The sequence below is a fragment of the Sorex fumeus genome, unplaced genomic scaffold (genome assembly GCF_029834395.1).
Source record: "Sorex fumeus unplaced genomic scaffold, SorFum_2.1 ptg000006l, whole genome shotgun sequence".
Lineage (NCBI taxonomy): Eukaryota > Metazoa > Chordata > Mammalia > Eulipotyphla > Soricidae > Sorex > Sorex fumeus.
This window is the reverse complement of record NW_026606063.1, coordinates 51,039,506-51,056,798: the sequence shown is the minus strand read 5'-3', so window position 1 is coordinate 51,056,798 and position 17,293 is coordinate 51,039,506.

Below are 17,293 nucleotides of genomic sequence, written 5' to 3'. Positions count from 1 at the left end.
GTAGGTGAATCATCCTGCATTTAGATCACAAGATGCTTGATAGAAAAGTTATAATAATGTTTTGGGGACAGATACTTTGAATTTATGTTACAGAGAAGTACTTTTTAAAAGCTGCTGTCAGTTGTCGTTTATTCTTTCTGGGTTAGTGTGAGAAAAGCATCGTTTCTACTGTGATATTAGCAAATTGCCTAATCTATTTAAGTAACCTGCTTTGAGTCAGGTGTTTTCTTTTTATTAACTTATTTCCCCCAAGACTTCTGCATTCCTACATTCTGAGAACATGCAGCTAAACTCATAAGCAGTCTTCCTAATAAAGCGTGACAGCTGCCAATGTTTGGGTTTTCTGCTCTTGGCCTGACAGAAGCCTTGCCAGAATGGCCCACTTTGGCCCTATAGGGGTTCCCAGGCCTGCTAAGCAACAGTGTCACTGTCACTCTTAATAGTTCCAAAGGATGGAAAGGAATCTAAGTTTCATTGGGAAAAAGTGATAAGTAAAAACAATTATTTGCATATTTTGAAAATAAAAACCCCTACTGAATAGGGTGGGGGGCAGGCAGGGACGACTCCTGATGATACCAGACAAACCAGGTTGCATGGTAAGGCCCAGCAGTGTCAGGGTCTATCATAGCCACAACCAAAGTACTTGGGGACCATGTAGAGGCTGAGGTCAAAACCCAACTTTGCACATATGATATACCTTGAACTCTTCCCTGGAACCTAAATATAAGGTACCTTGAGTTCTTTCTTGGCACCTGAAGAAAATTCTGAAGACTCTGTAACCACCACAGGATAGAGTTCATAAGGATAAAAGAGGTTTATGTATCTCATAGCTATCCATCTATCTACCTATCTACTCTTCCTTCTCTATGTCACCTATCTTCTTTGATGTCACTTAAAGGCAGATTAGGAAACAGATCTCAACCCTCTTTAAAACTCTAGAATTGAGCTCCAGTTACCTTAGAACTACACATCTAAAAACCACATTTTTTTACAAGCACAGATTATGTCAGTTGTCCTTTTTCAGTGGTGCCCTTAAATAAAATCAGTTGGCCAAGTAGATCCTCTCCCAGTTTATGGTTAGTAGCTCATGATGGTTCTTCCTAATTCTGCCATATAGCTAGAAAAGTTTTCCAAAGTTGAGAAATAAGAAGAGATCTCAGAATGGCATGAGTATGTTAAAGCAGACAAGAATTCAAGTGGGACAAAAGTTTAGCACTCTCAACCTGTATTGGAGACAAGACAACATCTGTACGAGCTTAATTTCTTGGTAACAGAAGCAGCATCCATATCCTATGGAAGAAATCAACCTTGGACAAGAGTCAAGTCACTTTTATCCTAAGGAAAAGTAAGAGATTAACAGGAAACTTTCACCTGGAAATATCAATGATTAAGTGTCTACCAGGCACAGCCTTCAGCTGATAGTAAACCAGTGTAAAGAAAGATACATGTACTCTTAAGCATAAAAGCCTAATAGGAGAGAAACTTGGTTGGTTTATTGGCCACCCTGACTGGCTGCCTTAGCTGAATGGAGAGGACTTGCAGCCGCTTCAGAGAAGGGTACACAGCCAACGCAAACCAAACACAATCTGCTTCTTTGTGAATTGAAAGTAATTCCCAACTGCCTGAGCTAATGGTACGGAGCAGTAGAGCAGATAACCCAATACGGTAGATAATCTCAAAATCATTTTCCATTTGGCTTGTGGAATGAATTAAATGATTTGTTTCAGCTTCAGCAGATTTACCTTCCTAATTATGTTTTTGGTTGAGCTAGAAATATTCAACATCACAGGATCTTGCCAGGGATATCTAAAGTACCTCAGACAATAATCACATAAGAGTTCAACATAGAGGTCATCTAGGGTCAATATCAATCAAGGGCCAACTGTATGTTAGTCACTGAGTAGGACAGCAAGTGATAAAAGATGTTTCTGGAATTCAAGGTTGTAATTCACTAAACAAAACCAGATACAGTTGTAAAACTATATCTTAGAAATGGTTGGTTAATAAATTATATAAAACAGACATTTCTATATTTGGGATTCCCTAGAATTTCTAAAAGTATTTATTGAATACATTGAATGAATTGATGAAAGAGATATATCTGGAAAGAAGTCAAATAAAAGTTCCAACAGTAAGCATGCCTGTGTTGCCAAGATAAAGCATCTCGTTTTTAACTAGAGTGGACAGGGAAGGTATTCTCTAGAGCAGAAGCTTCTAGAAGACAGCTTGGCTGGTTTTCACAGCTTTGCACAAGTGAGAGAGTGGCAGATTCTTTCCACACTTTGCCTGATATCCCATCCTTGAACTAATCCCTTTAGATTGTAACACAATACCTTCTCCTCAGAGGGGGTTTGCCATCTCCACACTATACAGTCCACAGGGATATATATTCTTTACATCTTGTCTTATATCTGATAAGCATGTCATCCACTTCGAAGAGAACACTTTTACTTTTACAATATTTTTCCAAGGTAGCTTCCTCTAATAAGCTCTTTGTCATTTAAGCTCCATTAAGGCAAAACAACAGTCTCTCCTCTTTTTATTATTGTATTTGCAGCACTTAACACAGTGACTGGCATGCATAGAGAATAAATAAATATTTTGAAGCAACATATGAAATCGAGCCACTGAGGTCAGAAAATAAAGACCATTAATTTAGCCCTAAAGACTAGGAAATAATAAAGAAAAGGGTGGTTTCTTGGAATTCCAGGAAAATATGACTCTGTAGTACCATAACAAACAAACAAACACTGCCCTCCCTTTATTCATCGATTTGCGATTTGCTCGAGCATCTCCATTTTGAGACTTGTTACTCTGTTTGGCATATTGAATAAGTCACAGGTAGCTTGCCAGGCTGTGCTGTGTGGGCGAGATACTTGCAGCACTCTCTGAGAGGGGAAGAGGAATTGAACCCGGCTCAGCTGTGCTGGCTGCGCGCAAGGCAAACGCCCTACCGCTGTGCTACTTGCCTTGCTGTAGTAGTACCATAAAGGAAAATAAATAGGATTTCATGTGATCATGTGTAGGCTGCTTCAAAAAGTCTTAATAGGAACTGGAGATTATTTTTAATTATGAGTTGCCAGTAGTTGAGTGTTTCCTATAAACTGGTTTAATCGATTATTTTGTTAACTCATAACAATCCTATGAAATAGCTATTATCTATCTATATATTGTATACATATAGATATGCAAGAAATTAATGAAGTTTGCAGAAATTGAGCTCGTGTGGTAATTATATGGCAGAACCATTGTTTTAACTCTCTTCTATTCATCTGGATGACACACATGCCCATAATTTGTACCATTAAGAAAAATATTGTATTCAAAAACATTTTGAAAATAACATGAGGTACTTGATAGTTGTAATATTTTTGAGTACAAGTAAACATAATCAAACATTAGATAATCAACTAACAAATTTCAGTTTTCTCAATAACAAAATGGCTGGTGAAAAAGCAAAAGTATTCTGCCATCTTAAAGAACCAAACTGGGTCTCCATGTTGTGCAAATAAATGGGTGGGGATGTAAAACTGTCCATGTCCTTTGTCTTCAACTAGCTGGGTTATTATTATTTCATTTCTCGCTACAACTTAAGCAATGGAATAAATATTAAGACTTTTCTCAATAAGTTTTAAGACTTTTTCTCAATAAATATTAAGACTTTTCTCAATAAGTGACTTTTCTCAATAAGTTTTAAACAAATGGTCCAACTAACACTGTCTATAGGATAGCTCTGATACAAGTGTACAGACCTGATGTGCTAGAATTACCATATTGCATTGGTACAAGGAAGTCTAGGCTACAGGCTGGAAGAGAAAGTCATAGTCTATTTTATTCACCTCTCTTGTCTCTGGTGCCAGCACAATACAAAGTATGTAATAGGCTCACAACTATGAAATGAAATAACAAGTTTTATTATTTAATTGTAAAAGGTCAAAGGGACATTGAAAGCTGTAGGCTGTATATATTTATTGCCATTATAATTATTTGTTGTGGAACTAATACACTTTAGGAGGTAGCAGCAATAGGTTTGTCTAAATTTGGGTTATTTAGAATTACTTAGTCACTGAAAAAACACCTATGTTGTAACACATGACAAATAATTATAACAAATAAATTAACAACCTATAGTTTTGTTTTCCTTTGCTACCAGTTATCTTATATCCTACTGGCAGATTCCAACTGTCAGTTCCAAGGCTATCATTGACTCTCAATTAACAGTCATTAGTATTATTATCAATAACAATCAGCACGTTTAAATTTCCTCTCAGGAAACATCAATAAATTTTCATTTTTCAATAATAATGATTTTAAATGATTTATTTTAATACATCTGAAAAGTATGCTGCTGAAAATAACAAAACTTCTATTTCTTTTAATGATAGCCATTATCTCTCATACAGGTAAGCCAGGGTAGAACACAGAACTTTTTGTGTGACTATCAGATTCTGAAGATTTTCTGGGAGCTGGGTACAAACCCAAGGAAAACAAATAAGTCACCATCTCAGGAAGCATTCCTCAGATATTCTGTTTTTTGAGACACGTGGAATTATTCCCCACTAATTTATATACCAATGAAACTGGCCGGTTGGCAAGTCCACAATTAATGTGAATGCCAAGTGGGAAGGCAGCTTTGTTTCATCTCAGAGAACACTTCGCTGAACAGCAGCCTCCCCAGCTGAAAAAGCATGCAGTGTCTCTCTTTTAACTTGCAGCAGACGCTGGCATTTCTTCATCTCTATTCACTCTATCATTATGATGCATTATACAAAGTAATGATGTAATACACCGGAAAGCCGAAATGTGCGCGCCTTGCCAAAAATAATAATAAGAAAAGTATACAATTATTTTCTGCTATGAAAGCCACTATCACTATCATTTCATCCTTCCACAGCCAAAATGAAAGCTTCCCTAATGGCTCAGAGTCTCTTTATGTTTGTGAATTGAACATGAATGTGAAAAGTAGGACGTCACCTCGTCTGTACTGAGTTAGAACTTTTAAAGGATGTAAACAAATTTATCACTTGAGCATGGCGAGCTGGCTCCAGAAGCTGCTCTGGCCATATTTTCAATGATGTGATTTCTGGTGTGATTTGAAATGTTACCAGGCTTTTATTTTTTAATAACAAATTTTCTTCGAAAGGATCTGCCTTTTCATGTTTCATTAACATGAACCTACAATCATAAGCCACTGTTCTGGTCAGGAAGCACATTTCAGGGAAAAGTCACTGTCTGCTGATGCTGTATTTGTGGATGATTAAATAAAAAAAGAATCAAAGTAATAAAATCTCAGAAATAAAGCCAACTAATTGCTAGATTCCCTTCCTCTTTACTGAATGCTATTTTGAGCAATAGGAGCAAAAGATTGTTTTCAGAATCCGATATTTTTAATGCATCATAAGAAACTATTCCCAAAAGATTGCAATATTGAGTAGACTTTTTCTCATTCAATTCCTTCTGGATATGCTCCATCTTTTTCTTTACTCCCTCATATACCCCCACTTCCTCTGTTCCTTTGAATTTTAAGTAGACTTTTATAGCATATACAAGATTTTTATTCACTATTACTAGAGTTCAACCTCTTATAAATAAGACTGAAGCAAAAGGAAATTATGATCCTGACCATACAACTTGCTGGCAGCAGCTCTGCCCATTTGGATTGCAGTGACATTTTTAAATGATATTTTCAGTGCTGTTATTATAATTGTAATTGGGAAGTGGTTGATTAGATGGAGACCAGAGACAAATATTAAGGGAGCACAGGGACCAGAGCAGGGACATGCTGTTGTCCACTGCATACCATCTTCTGCTTTGGGAAAACTGCCTGTCAGTGCTCACTCACAAAACCCAGCCACAGATCATAAAGCTCCTAAATGGGCTGGCCACCCACTTTATGCTGAAAATTTGTGGGATGCCATTTTTTTGCCTGGCAAAATTAGCAGGAATGCTTAACGTAATTAATTTTTATACTAAACACGTGTTGTTATTTTTTTTTAATGTACAATTACCAAACCATCAAAACCACAGTAGAGCACAATCAGATGTGCCTGAAAACACATAATTGACATAAAGGACGTGAAGGAAAATAATGTGAAAACATAAAATAAATGGTTATTGCTATTTAGAATCTACATTTAAAGAGTGGAATTAATCATAATTATGCATTATTAGCTAATAATTGGGTGGAAGCATACAGGGCATATCTTGTTTATTGTTTCAATTGCTACTATTGTTACTGTTATTATTATTTTCTGTAGAATTTTTTACTAACCTGAGATTGTTTTGAAGAATTCCCAGTGATTACTCAATTCTTGAAGCATGTTCACTGTTTTGCATTTTTCACTCACCACTAAAACTCAGTCACCTGTAGGATAGGACTCTCCATATTCCAAAGAATCTCAGAGCAAAACCCCCTGCAGGTGTAGGGCATGTTTTTACATGCAGAAGAAAACCAAAGAGGGGCAGAAAGCAAAGAATAGATTCCTCATGCAGTATAAATGCAACATAGAGCAAAAAACAGAGCTATGCAGTGACACTAATTGAAGGATGATTCAACATACCCATTTTTTTTATATTCTCTTCTGGATAGATACCACATATAAATCCCATTTACCTATTCAAAATCCTCCTTGAGTTCTAATATATATTGGACATTAAACATGTATACAATATGCCTATAAATCAACATGAATATATAATTTCTGTCTATATTTATATTGATATCATATTAATCATTTGTTTATCTCTATAATTATCTCAGGAAAAAAAGAAAGGTAAAACAAGATATAGTGGTCATGTTTTAAAGGCCACTACTAGCCAACATAGTACATAAACTGTATTTGTATTACTGAGGGTCAAAAGGTGGAATGCTGTGTAGAATCCAGTACTTTCAAACTTCAGACTTCAACACTCACTTTAGTATGGTTGCCTCAAGCAACTCACTACAGTTCTTTCAGCAGGGGATGTGTCAAGTGTCCTATGATCAAATTCTTGTGCTATGAAGCCATGAAAACTAAATGACAGTGCATAAAACAGAAGCAGTGTCCTCAAAGTGTCAAAACAACCAGTTGGAAGGTGAAAAATTTGCTGACATAGCCAGTTTTCTTGGCCTACATGAGGTAAAATAACTTAAATGATGAATTTTCTATTTCTTTCCCCCACATTTTGGTGTCACATAAATTGTCAAAGGAATAAGACATTGAAAAGAGCATGACCAAAATGGGAGAGACAGAAAGAGGCAGAAAGCAAAAAGAAAATAAGAAAATAAGTGGCTAACTAGTCATATTTAGAGAAATTGTTAGAAAATAATAAGCAGTCAACTTTTTAAGTCAAATATATTATTTCATTTTCTTATTCAAAGTGTATTTTTCAAATACTGGAGCAATAGCACGGCGGTAGGGCATTTGCCTCGCACTCGACCAGCCTGGCCAAGCCAGTTTCGATTCCTCTGCCCCTCTCGGAGAGCCTGGCAAGCTACCGAGAGTATCTCGCCCACACGGTAAAGCCTGGCAAGCTACCCGTGGCGTATTCGATATGCCAAAAACAGTATCAACAAGTCTCACAATGGAGACGTTACTGGGCCCGCTCAAACAAATCAATGAACAATGGGAAGACAGTGCTACAGAGCTACAGTTATGGACTAATCTGAATTCAGCAAAATGAAACAACACAAAGCAACTGAAAAATAAGAGCTAAAATCCAAGGTAGGGGCTCAATTGGGTACAGGGAGAGAGAAGCAGTGCCAATATTTCTAAGGCATCAATTGACCAATATACCCAGAATTTTTACCCCAAGTCTGCTTTCTAAATTATTAGACACATAAACATGATGGGCAATGTGAAATTTTCCAAGGGGTCATAATTCTTAAGCCATAATTTAGAATTTAGGATCTAATCAGGAATTCTTTTTTCAGATTAAAGAATTTGGAAAAATCTATTTTAAAATGTAAGCCATTCTTAGCTCTTGCTATTTTAAAAATAGCTTTCTTAAAAAGAATATGGTTATGCAATTAAAAATATACATTTCACCCAACACACAGTTATATCCCTTAACAAAATATTTTGAGCTTTAACACTAGAATAGACTCCTGAAATCTTGAGCCTGAAGTTCTCTCTCTCTCTCTCTCTCTCTCTCTCTCTCTCTCTCTCTCTCTCTCTCTCTCTCTCTCTCCTCTACTTCTCTACTTTCTTCTCCCCCCCCCATTTTGAACATTGTGGTTTGCTATACTGATACTGAAAGGTTATCAAGAATATCTCTTATGAATGTTAACCCCAAGATTATGTCCAGCATGATCATTCCCCACTATTATTGCCAGAGTAGTCTCTTCTCTATCTTACCTACCCTCAGCCCCATACACACTTGCGGTTAGTTCCAACCTTTGACCAGAATATCCATGACCAGGGTAAACGGGTTAGGAGGACTGGTCAAAGGTTGTACTTCATTTCAACAGTACACACAACCCCTAAAGTCCTAACATTGCATTCATTTATTTAATTAAAACAAAGTATAAACTAGTGCTAGACACATTCTTCTCTCTAATATAATGCCACCAAGCTACTCATGCCCAGCAGATGGAGCAAGAAGGGGTGGGGATATTTCCCTCCCAGAGGCTTCACCCCACAAATGCAGGCCTGAGAGAGTCACAACTGATTGATAGGATTCAGGAGGAAGGAAACTAATATTCTTGGCTGATGGAAGAAGCCAAAGAAATATAGAAAGAGCTAATGAAGCAAACCCAGACTTTGGCATTGGCATCCTATCCCACCAAAACATATTCTTCCTTCCAAGGACCAAGGCCACAGATGAGAATAAGGACTGAATTCTTTCTCCAGTAACAATGGATGGAAAAGTGGCAGTGTTGAATGGAAGGGGGCTCTCTATCACTACCGGTGTTTTGGCTGTCTATGATGTTTCCTGACAGCATCTCAGAGACAGAAACAAACGTAGATTATAACCACAATGTTTAGGAAGAGTAGTACGTCTTATGCACAATATCTATTATGCTCATTTATTCCTCTTTCAGTTTGTTTGTTTTAGCATTACAGGGTTCACTCTATTTCTTAACCCTTTGTCTATTCTCTTCCTTAGTCAATTACACAGTGAGGAGAATACAAGTTTGCCAGTACCTTGTAGAGAGAAAATTTACAACTAAAGTCATTTCTGTCATTGAAAGGAAAGCAGTGTATTCCCTGATAAGAGTTTCAGAATTGTCTGTGTTTATAGTCCTGGGACCTTTGAAATATAGTTCAACTATTCCATTCAGGTACCCACCCATCTGCAGATATCCTAGGGTTCTAATTAGGGTTTGTCGATTGGATAGAGATTTTCTCAAGATACAGAAAAAAGTGAAAATAAAAATGGTTTATACACACACAACTGTCCTTTCTCAGGGGATATCTTTGATTTGAAAGACAAGCAGAATCACTGGGTCACTTACTTTCATCACACTACAGAAATAAACTATTCATTCTGCTCTAACATAGGGCTATTTTATCTCTATATACCCCATACCCTTTACCTCCTGATAAACGTTGATAAATAAAACTAAATGTGGTATGCTGGTGAAGAATTCTTAATCCAAACTCCCCTTAATTGCTTAGGTACACAAAAGTGTACAGAGTCTGGTATGAGAGAAAACAGAGCCATCCTGAGCTGCTGTTCCCAAGGATCCATTCACTGCTCATACTGAAATGTGGCTTTATTCATTTAAGCATCATATGACTTTGAAGCTTGATTTGATCAAAATGTTAATTATGCTTCTCTTTAACATGATTTACAGGACATTAGTGACAGCGGGGGAGTGTTTATTCCATGCAGGTAAGATACCAGTCTAGGGGCTCTCTCTGATTTCCATGTAATTAGGAAAATTTGGCCCACCCTGAAGCCTAATAAGACCTAATAACAATATTTCCCTCCCCTAAAACCCAGAATAAGCTTCTACCTATCATGTTGAGTTTCCAGTTCCCAACAACTTTTTCTTAACTGTAAATCTAAGGTTACACACACACACACACAAAGCCTGTGTATCAAAGTGTCAGAAGTAAGTGGCTTCTAGGTCTCTTTGAATGAAAATCAAGGTAATATTTCTGGAATGTGAAGTATTTGCTTTAGGTAGATTTGTCCGTGTGTGTGTGTGTGTGTGTGTGTGTGTGTGTGTGTGTGTAAGCTGGCCATTTGTGTAAGCATGTCTGTGTATTGTGCATGCTTCAGTAATACATTTGCATTCCTGTATAGCAGTAGAAGGCTCTCTCTTAATAAAAAGGCTGAAAATCTGAACTAAAAATAAAATTTAAGGTGATAAAGTTGCACACTAAATGCAGACATGGTAAGATATATGATACACTCATATGGTCATTCGATGGTCAGATACTTCAGCTTTTCATATATAAGCCCTTGGTATCCACTTTCAGCTACAGCTTCACCTGTGCATGACTCTTCAGCAACAAAGGCCCTCAATTATGAGTGTTCACTCACCCCTACTTTTTGTGCCTGTAACAGATGCCTTGATATGGCTTCTAGGAAAGTGTGCCACTGACTGCATGAAATCATCTACACACAAGAGTATTAAAGGACGTTGTTAAAGGAGAAAGTCTTTAGCAAAATTCTGAACCCATTTTAAGGATGTAAAGCAAAAGTTTTACAGTTTCAGGAAAAAAATAGGGAAAGGGATTACAAAGGAGAAACAGAGCTCCTTTTTAAATATGTGGCTTTGTGTGAAGGTACACTAAGCTTTGACATGAGTAATGTTTGGGTTTGTGTTGCCAGAAAAAAAATCCCATTTGTGCTAGTGTTTGTGTGTGTCTGTGGGTTTCTCTGTGTGTGTGTGTCCTTGCATGTGTGTGTACAGGAAGAGAATATTTTTAAATACAATAAAATGTTATCTCCGATTAGAAAAGAAAGATGAATTCTCCTGCTAAACCAGGTAACCCTAAAAGCGTGTTAACATGAAATACTAAATAAAATGCTACTCATCTATAATAAATCTTATTACACATTTTGGCAATTTTACTACTAACATAGTGAAGGTTTCAAGCAATGTTTGAAAATAGAAATCTTAAATTGAATCATTGTTGCATGAATATATGCAAAATATTCATTTCTAGCACTGTGAGGGTTGAGTGCTTTTAAATTGGAGAAATCACTCATGACTTCACCTTTTCATGCAAGATAAAGTTGTATGTGGTAACATCATTACAATGTCATGAAAGGAGTGGAAATCATACAAACAGTTCTGCCTAAAGCTAATATACAAAAAAAGGGCTTCAATATTTTTCAATATTGTTCAATATTTAAAGGTGCAGTGCAAGGCTTTAAATATATTTTAAAAAATCATTAGGTTTTAGATGTCAGTGAGGCCTTTACTGAGCTTAGAGACTAATAAAATCATTGATGAGATCTCTTTAATATTTAACGGAATTCATGTCTTAGGTAGTCTCCTATTTTCTACTCCTGTCTCCGCAGTTGGGACTAAATATAGATTTTTTAAAAAGATTTATGAGGAGGTGATTATAGATTTTCTAAACTATAGCACTAAAATAAAACTATTTACTCAATGATACTGTCATAACAAGAGGAAAAGCATTATGACATTTAAATAGGGTTTTCTATCAATTCTTTAACAGAAGATAGCTTCAGAAGTTGCTAACACATTTACACACACTAACAATCAGGAAATTTAATCAGTGAAAACAAATGAGCAGATTTTCAAATGAGTGCCTAATCATGAATCATCAATAGAGTTAGGATTGTGAGAAACTGATATTTTTTAATACTGAAAACACCAATAGTCGTTGTTCATAAATCTCTTTGATTTTTTCTATCTAGAGATAAAGAAAATTTGGAATCAAAATTCAGACTTAAAATTCTATATGGGGGGTGTGTATTGTATGTGTGTGTGTGTGTGTGTGTGTGTGTGTGTGTGTGCATGTGTCTGTGTCTGTCTGAGTCTGTGTGCATGTGCATAAACAATTAATATAAGAACAGGTAACTTAATTACATTTTTTGTAGTTTTTCTGTTGGGGAATGTCATTCATATTCTAAGGTAAAGTAAGGCATTCACCAGCTCAACTTTAAACCCTGTTTATGTGTGAAATTGATAGCTCCATTTCTGTTATCAAGTCACTAGTCCAGCACTTTAAAGTCATGGTCTGCAAAATAAAATTGTCTTCCTTTTGAATGTCAACTCCTAAAACCAAATATTCCCATTTATTAAAATAAAAATGTAAATTTATAAATTATCATCCTATTTTTATGTAAAAGCATTCTGGAAAGTACCACATACCATTGTCACATGGCAAACAGCCCTCCCCTTCATTGGCTGTTGCTAGGTTACCAGGAAATGGAATGGACCATTGCCAATGATGAATTAACTGATGAGCCAGGATGACAGTAATCTTTGTCACTGGATGCAGTAGCTGTCTGAGCCCTGTCATTTTCTGCATTTCATGTTAAACAGATATACCTAGATTGTAAAACAATAGAAAGAAGAATCTGAAAAGAAAGAAGTAAACTTTGACAATCAGAAGGTGATAGTTTTTTATATATTGATATGACATATTACTTTCATTGAAGAATTCAATCCAACATTCATTAATTTTATTTTTTTCATTAAAGTCTGTGAGCAAATTAAACTTTTTCTACATTGATAAGGCAGATTCAGAGGAATACCTATTAGGAAGCACTCTGTAACTGGGTCTACACAGAGTCAAAATATACAGCTAAATTGTTAAAGATTCACAAAATTATAAGCATGATTGATCCATGCTGTTAACTAAACATTGGAATATGTGCACGTGTGATAGTATCCTTATTAGAGGAATTATAAAGCCAAGTATAAGTGACCAAATCTGAGTGTTTGTATTTTGTAGATTCCATATGCATAAATGACTAGTGGTTAAGTATTCAGTAAATAACATTTTCTAAATATACAGTGGAATGTTTTTCCATTTTGAACAAATGAAGTTAAAAATCTCTTCTCATTAACTTATCTAAAACATATTGAAACGGTCAAGAGATCTGTACTACTTGTGGATGCAACCTTAGACCAATAAGGAAATCTCAAAAGGTAAGAAGCAGGAACTTGGAAGTTCTGAACAAAAAACTCCAAAAATGTATAGAAAATAAAGCATCAAAAGAGAAATGTAAAGCAAGTATGTACTCAGAAGTGAGCATATGCATAGCAGAAATTCCTGGGATAAAGGGGAAATGAATTTGTGGCCCAAATATAGGCCCTGGGGGTGTCCAGGAAGTTAGTACAAAAAAAATTATACTGCAACAAGCATGGCTTGAATTCAAACCAGTAAGACCAATTTTCCATATGTTAAGTAAGAAAAAATGCCTTATTGCAATTTTTAAGAAGAGGAAAAGTTAAAGAGGTATTATGGAGTAGAAAAATACCTGTGAAGCTGGGGACATTTAATGTTAAGTATATGAGGAAGAAACAACATACATGCAAAACCAGCATCAGAGGGAGAAAACAAAAAGTTTTCAATGGTGTTTGCTCATGTATTTCTATACTTTCCACCAAATAATTCTAGGACAAACTCAATAATCTGGATTTCAACTTGTGCTGATAACATGTGCCCTTAAAAAATTTCAAAAAGGCACACTTGATCATATCCTTCTCCTACATAACTACATGCATTCATGAATATATAGCAATTTATTCATTATAAAATACACTAATTATCTTAGACATACAAAGCAGTGTGAGAAAGTGAGTATAATTTTTACACCAATATGTGTGTGCATGTGTACGTGTGTGGTTACAATGGTTTTAGGACAAAGCATCTGCCAATGAGAGAGAAACTCTGGGGTCTTGTTAGTGCCAGCATTAGTGAGAAGATGAATGGCAGGGAGTTCTTTGGACCTAATACTTCATAGCACTCAAGGCTTGTTCTTTTCTTTTTTAACATGTGAATTTTGAAATGATAGATCATAACTATAGAACCAATCCATGTGGATATGGATTGTATGCACTTAATATTTCAGAGGAAGTGTATGCAACCTAATCCAATCACTCTGAGAAATGTGGAAAATGGAAATGCATAAAGAATGCTGCTGGCATAAAAGAGAATAAAGAAGAAATACTGGTGAAGCTCTGTATGGATTAGGCAAAATATATTCATGTAGCATTGAATATATATATGTACATGTACACATTCTGATCTATGTATGTTTATATATATTTAATATATGAATACACACATGGACTAGGTAATCAATGTATCAAAACAAAACTAATCAGATCAAATTTGAAAACTTCTTTTTTTTGAACTTTAAATAGTTGCTTACATGCACTATGTTTTGGTCATCTTTTTAAAAAAGATACAGAATTATGAAATGACTGAATGAAACCATGCCAATGTTTCAAAATATAAGTAAGTTTTTTAGAGGTAGCCTGGGTAGTGGGTAAATTTTGACTTTGCAGCCAGAGTTTAGTACACAGGTAAGGATTTAAACTCTTTTACTTTTATCTCTCAGTTTCAAACTAAGCAATTCAACTCTTTGGCCTCTGTTCCTTCATCTATATTATGGGGTCATGGGAGGAGATATCATGGTAGTTATTATTACATAAGTTAAAATTTATTTTTCAACAATTAAAAACATTGCCTGGCACATAAGTACTATAGAAGTGTTTTGTAAATTAATAATTATATATACATATGTGTATATATATGTCTATATATATGTAAAGTTGTACAGAAAAAGCTATCAAGAGAGATTTTGAATCACTCCAAGAAAAAGCAAAAATTTAATTATGATAGCTTGGTGCTGGCAAACTTTGGATCTATACCCCAATGTGGGTGTGAATATGTCATTCTCTCCCTGGGTAATTTAGCCTCGTGAACCTAGAGCAGCATGAATGCCACACCTCTTTGCATCTGCTTTCCCAGCACCATCATATCTCCAACCAATTGTCACTTAGACTATATAACTAGTCATAGTCTACTTTAAGTTGTCATCCTCATCTTGCTCATTCTCATAGTACTTAATTTTGTGGCTTAACATAAAATATTTATTTGGTGGGAAGAGGTGTCAGAAAGTGAGAGAGGGGAGGAAATAACAGAGAGAACTACTCCAAATGGTATTAATAAATTTATAGAAAATAATATGGTGTTAAAAGAAGACAAAGTCACATATGAGATACATATGAGAAAAAGAGTGAGAGGAGTCATAGCTCCCAGACGTCCTTAAAACCTATTTAACAATCCATCAAACATATAATAAGTAAAAGTTGAACCAAAAAGGAGAAGGAGACAAGTGAATATTGTGATCAAGAAAGAAAAAAGCATGGCTTCCTGGCTATACTCTCTTAATGGATGTCCAATAACATTCACTCTTTTAGTGATATTTACTAAGCACCTATGAATATGTAAAGAAAATATTAAAAAATATATGCCTCTTTTATATATGTATATATATATATTTCCTACAGGAATAATCCAGGTATTAAATAATCTAGGGGTCAGGGTGATAGTACAGTGAATAGGGCATTAGCCTTGCACACAGTTGACCCGGATTTGATTCTTTGCATCCCATGTGGTCCCCAAAGAACTGCCAGGAGTAATTTCTGAGTATAGAGCTAAGAATAACTTCTGAGCATCGCTGGATGTGATCCCAAAAACTATATATATATATATATATATATATATATATATACACACACACACATATATGTACATATATATTCTAAATAGGATGTACAATTATATAATGTAATAAGTGGGGCATTATAAATAAGTGTAGTAGTAATTAAAATTATAATGAAGTGTTTAAGAATAACAAAGAGAAAGAAGAAAAATAGGTAAAAGAAGAAATATGTGGATGTAGATCAGGAATTCACATTAGGCACTTACCTTCATAGTTTAGTACTATGAAGTTAATAGGGAAGAAGTTTGCGCTCAGATTTTTCACTTTATCACTTTCTGATATATTACTAGATTTTACTCAAATACACCCATTAATATTTTCCCTATCAATAGAGGAAGAACCACTATGGCAAGGATAGTTGGAAATGATCACTCTGGATAAGAACTGCATGCTGAAAGTAGGTAAAGGAACAAACATGATAACCTCCCAGTATCTCTTACTGCAAACTATAATGACTAAAAGTGGAGAAAGAGAAAGAGAAGGAGAGAAAGAGAGGAGAGGGGGGAAAGAAAGAGGGGGAAAGAGAGTGAGAGAGAGAGAGAGAAGTGCCTGCCTTAAAGGCAGGTTGGAGGGAGAAGGAAAACTCGGGATGTTGGTGGTGGGAAATCTACACTGGTGTAGGAATAGGTGTTGGAACATTGTATGACTGAAACCAAATCATGAACAGTTTTGTAACTTTGTAACTCTGTTTCTCATGGTGATTCAATTTAAAAGATTATTTAAAAAATTTCCCTATCAAGGACTCATTCTCTGACATCTTCCTGCCATAAACCCTCTATTCTCATTTGAAGTGGGAAAGTTTGGACTCAGAGTGTTCTGATTCTTGATTCCTCCCTGAGGGACAACATTCAGTTTCTCAACATCTTGAACAGAGCATCATGGGTAACTCTGATGTAAACTTTATCTTCCCCCACCAAGAAGTCTTTCCCCTGGGCCTCATAGGGTCTATTCTCTGATGGCCCACTTACTGTATTCTGTGAGTCCCCTTTGACAGGAAGAAGTCATTACTAACAGATCAGCATATCCAAACAAGCAAATAGTGTGCTCTTTCTCTTCCACTCTCCTTCAAAGTAGTACGGGTTTCTTCTCCCACATATGCATAGATTATTTCATTATCAACTTCCCCTGTCACAAGGGTACATTTTTTACAAATGAGAACCTACATTATTCATTCTATAGTCAACCAACCCATAATCATTCAGAGCTCATAATGTACATTAGGGTTTTCTCTTGGCCCTGTATCATACATAGTAGTTTCATGGCTCTAAATTCCTCAGCAAGGGCCCAGAGCTGGTTTCATGGCAAAACATGAACTAAAGAGCTTGTTCCTCAATGCTGCCCACATTCACTAAACATGATTAGGCTGCTCCGCTGTCTGAAATCCTGATTCTCAACATATTATTTGATCTCTCGGTCACTGCATCCAGGTGTAAGAATACCACAACTGAGGTGTATAACCCCTGGTGAATTCCACAGAAACAACAAAACGTATGAGAAGTGCAACCCACAGCAAGTTTGCATGTGAGTGTGAGTACCACAGCAACTCACATGGAGAACTACAATCAAGCTTGTGTGCAATTCCCAGTCAGTCACAGCAACAGAAAAAGCACAGGGTGTGGGGGGTGTTCCATGTGCACTGCTA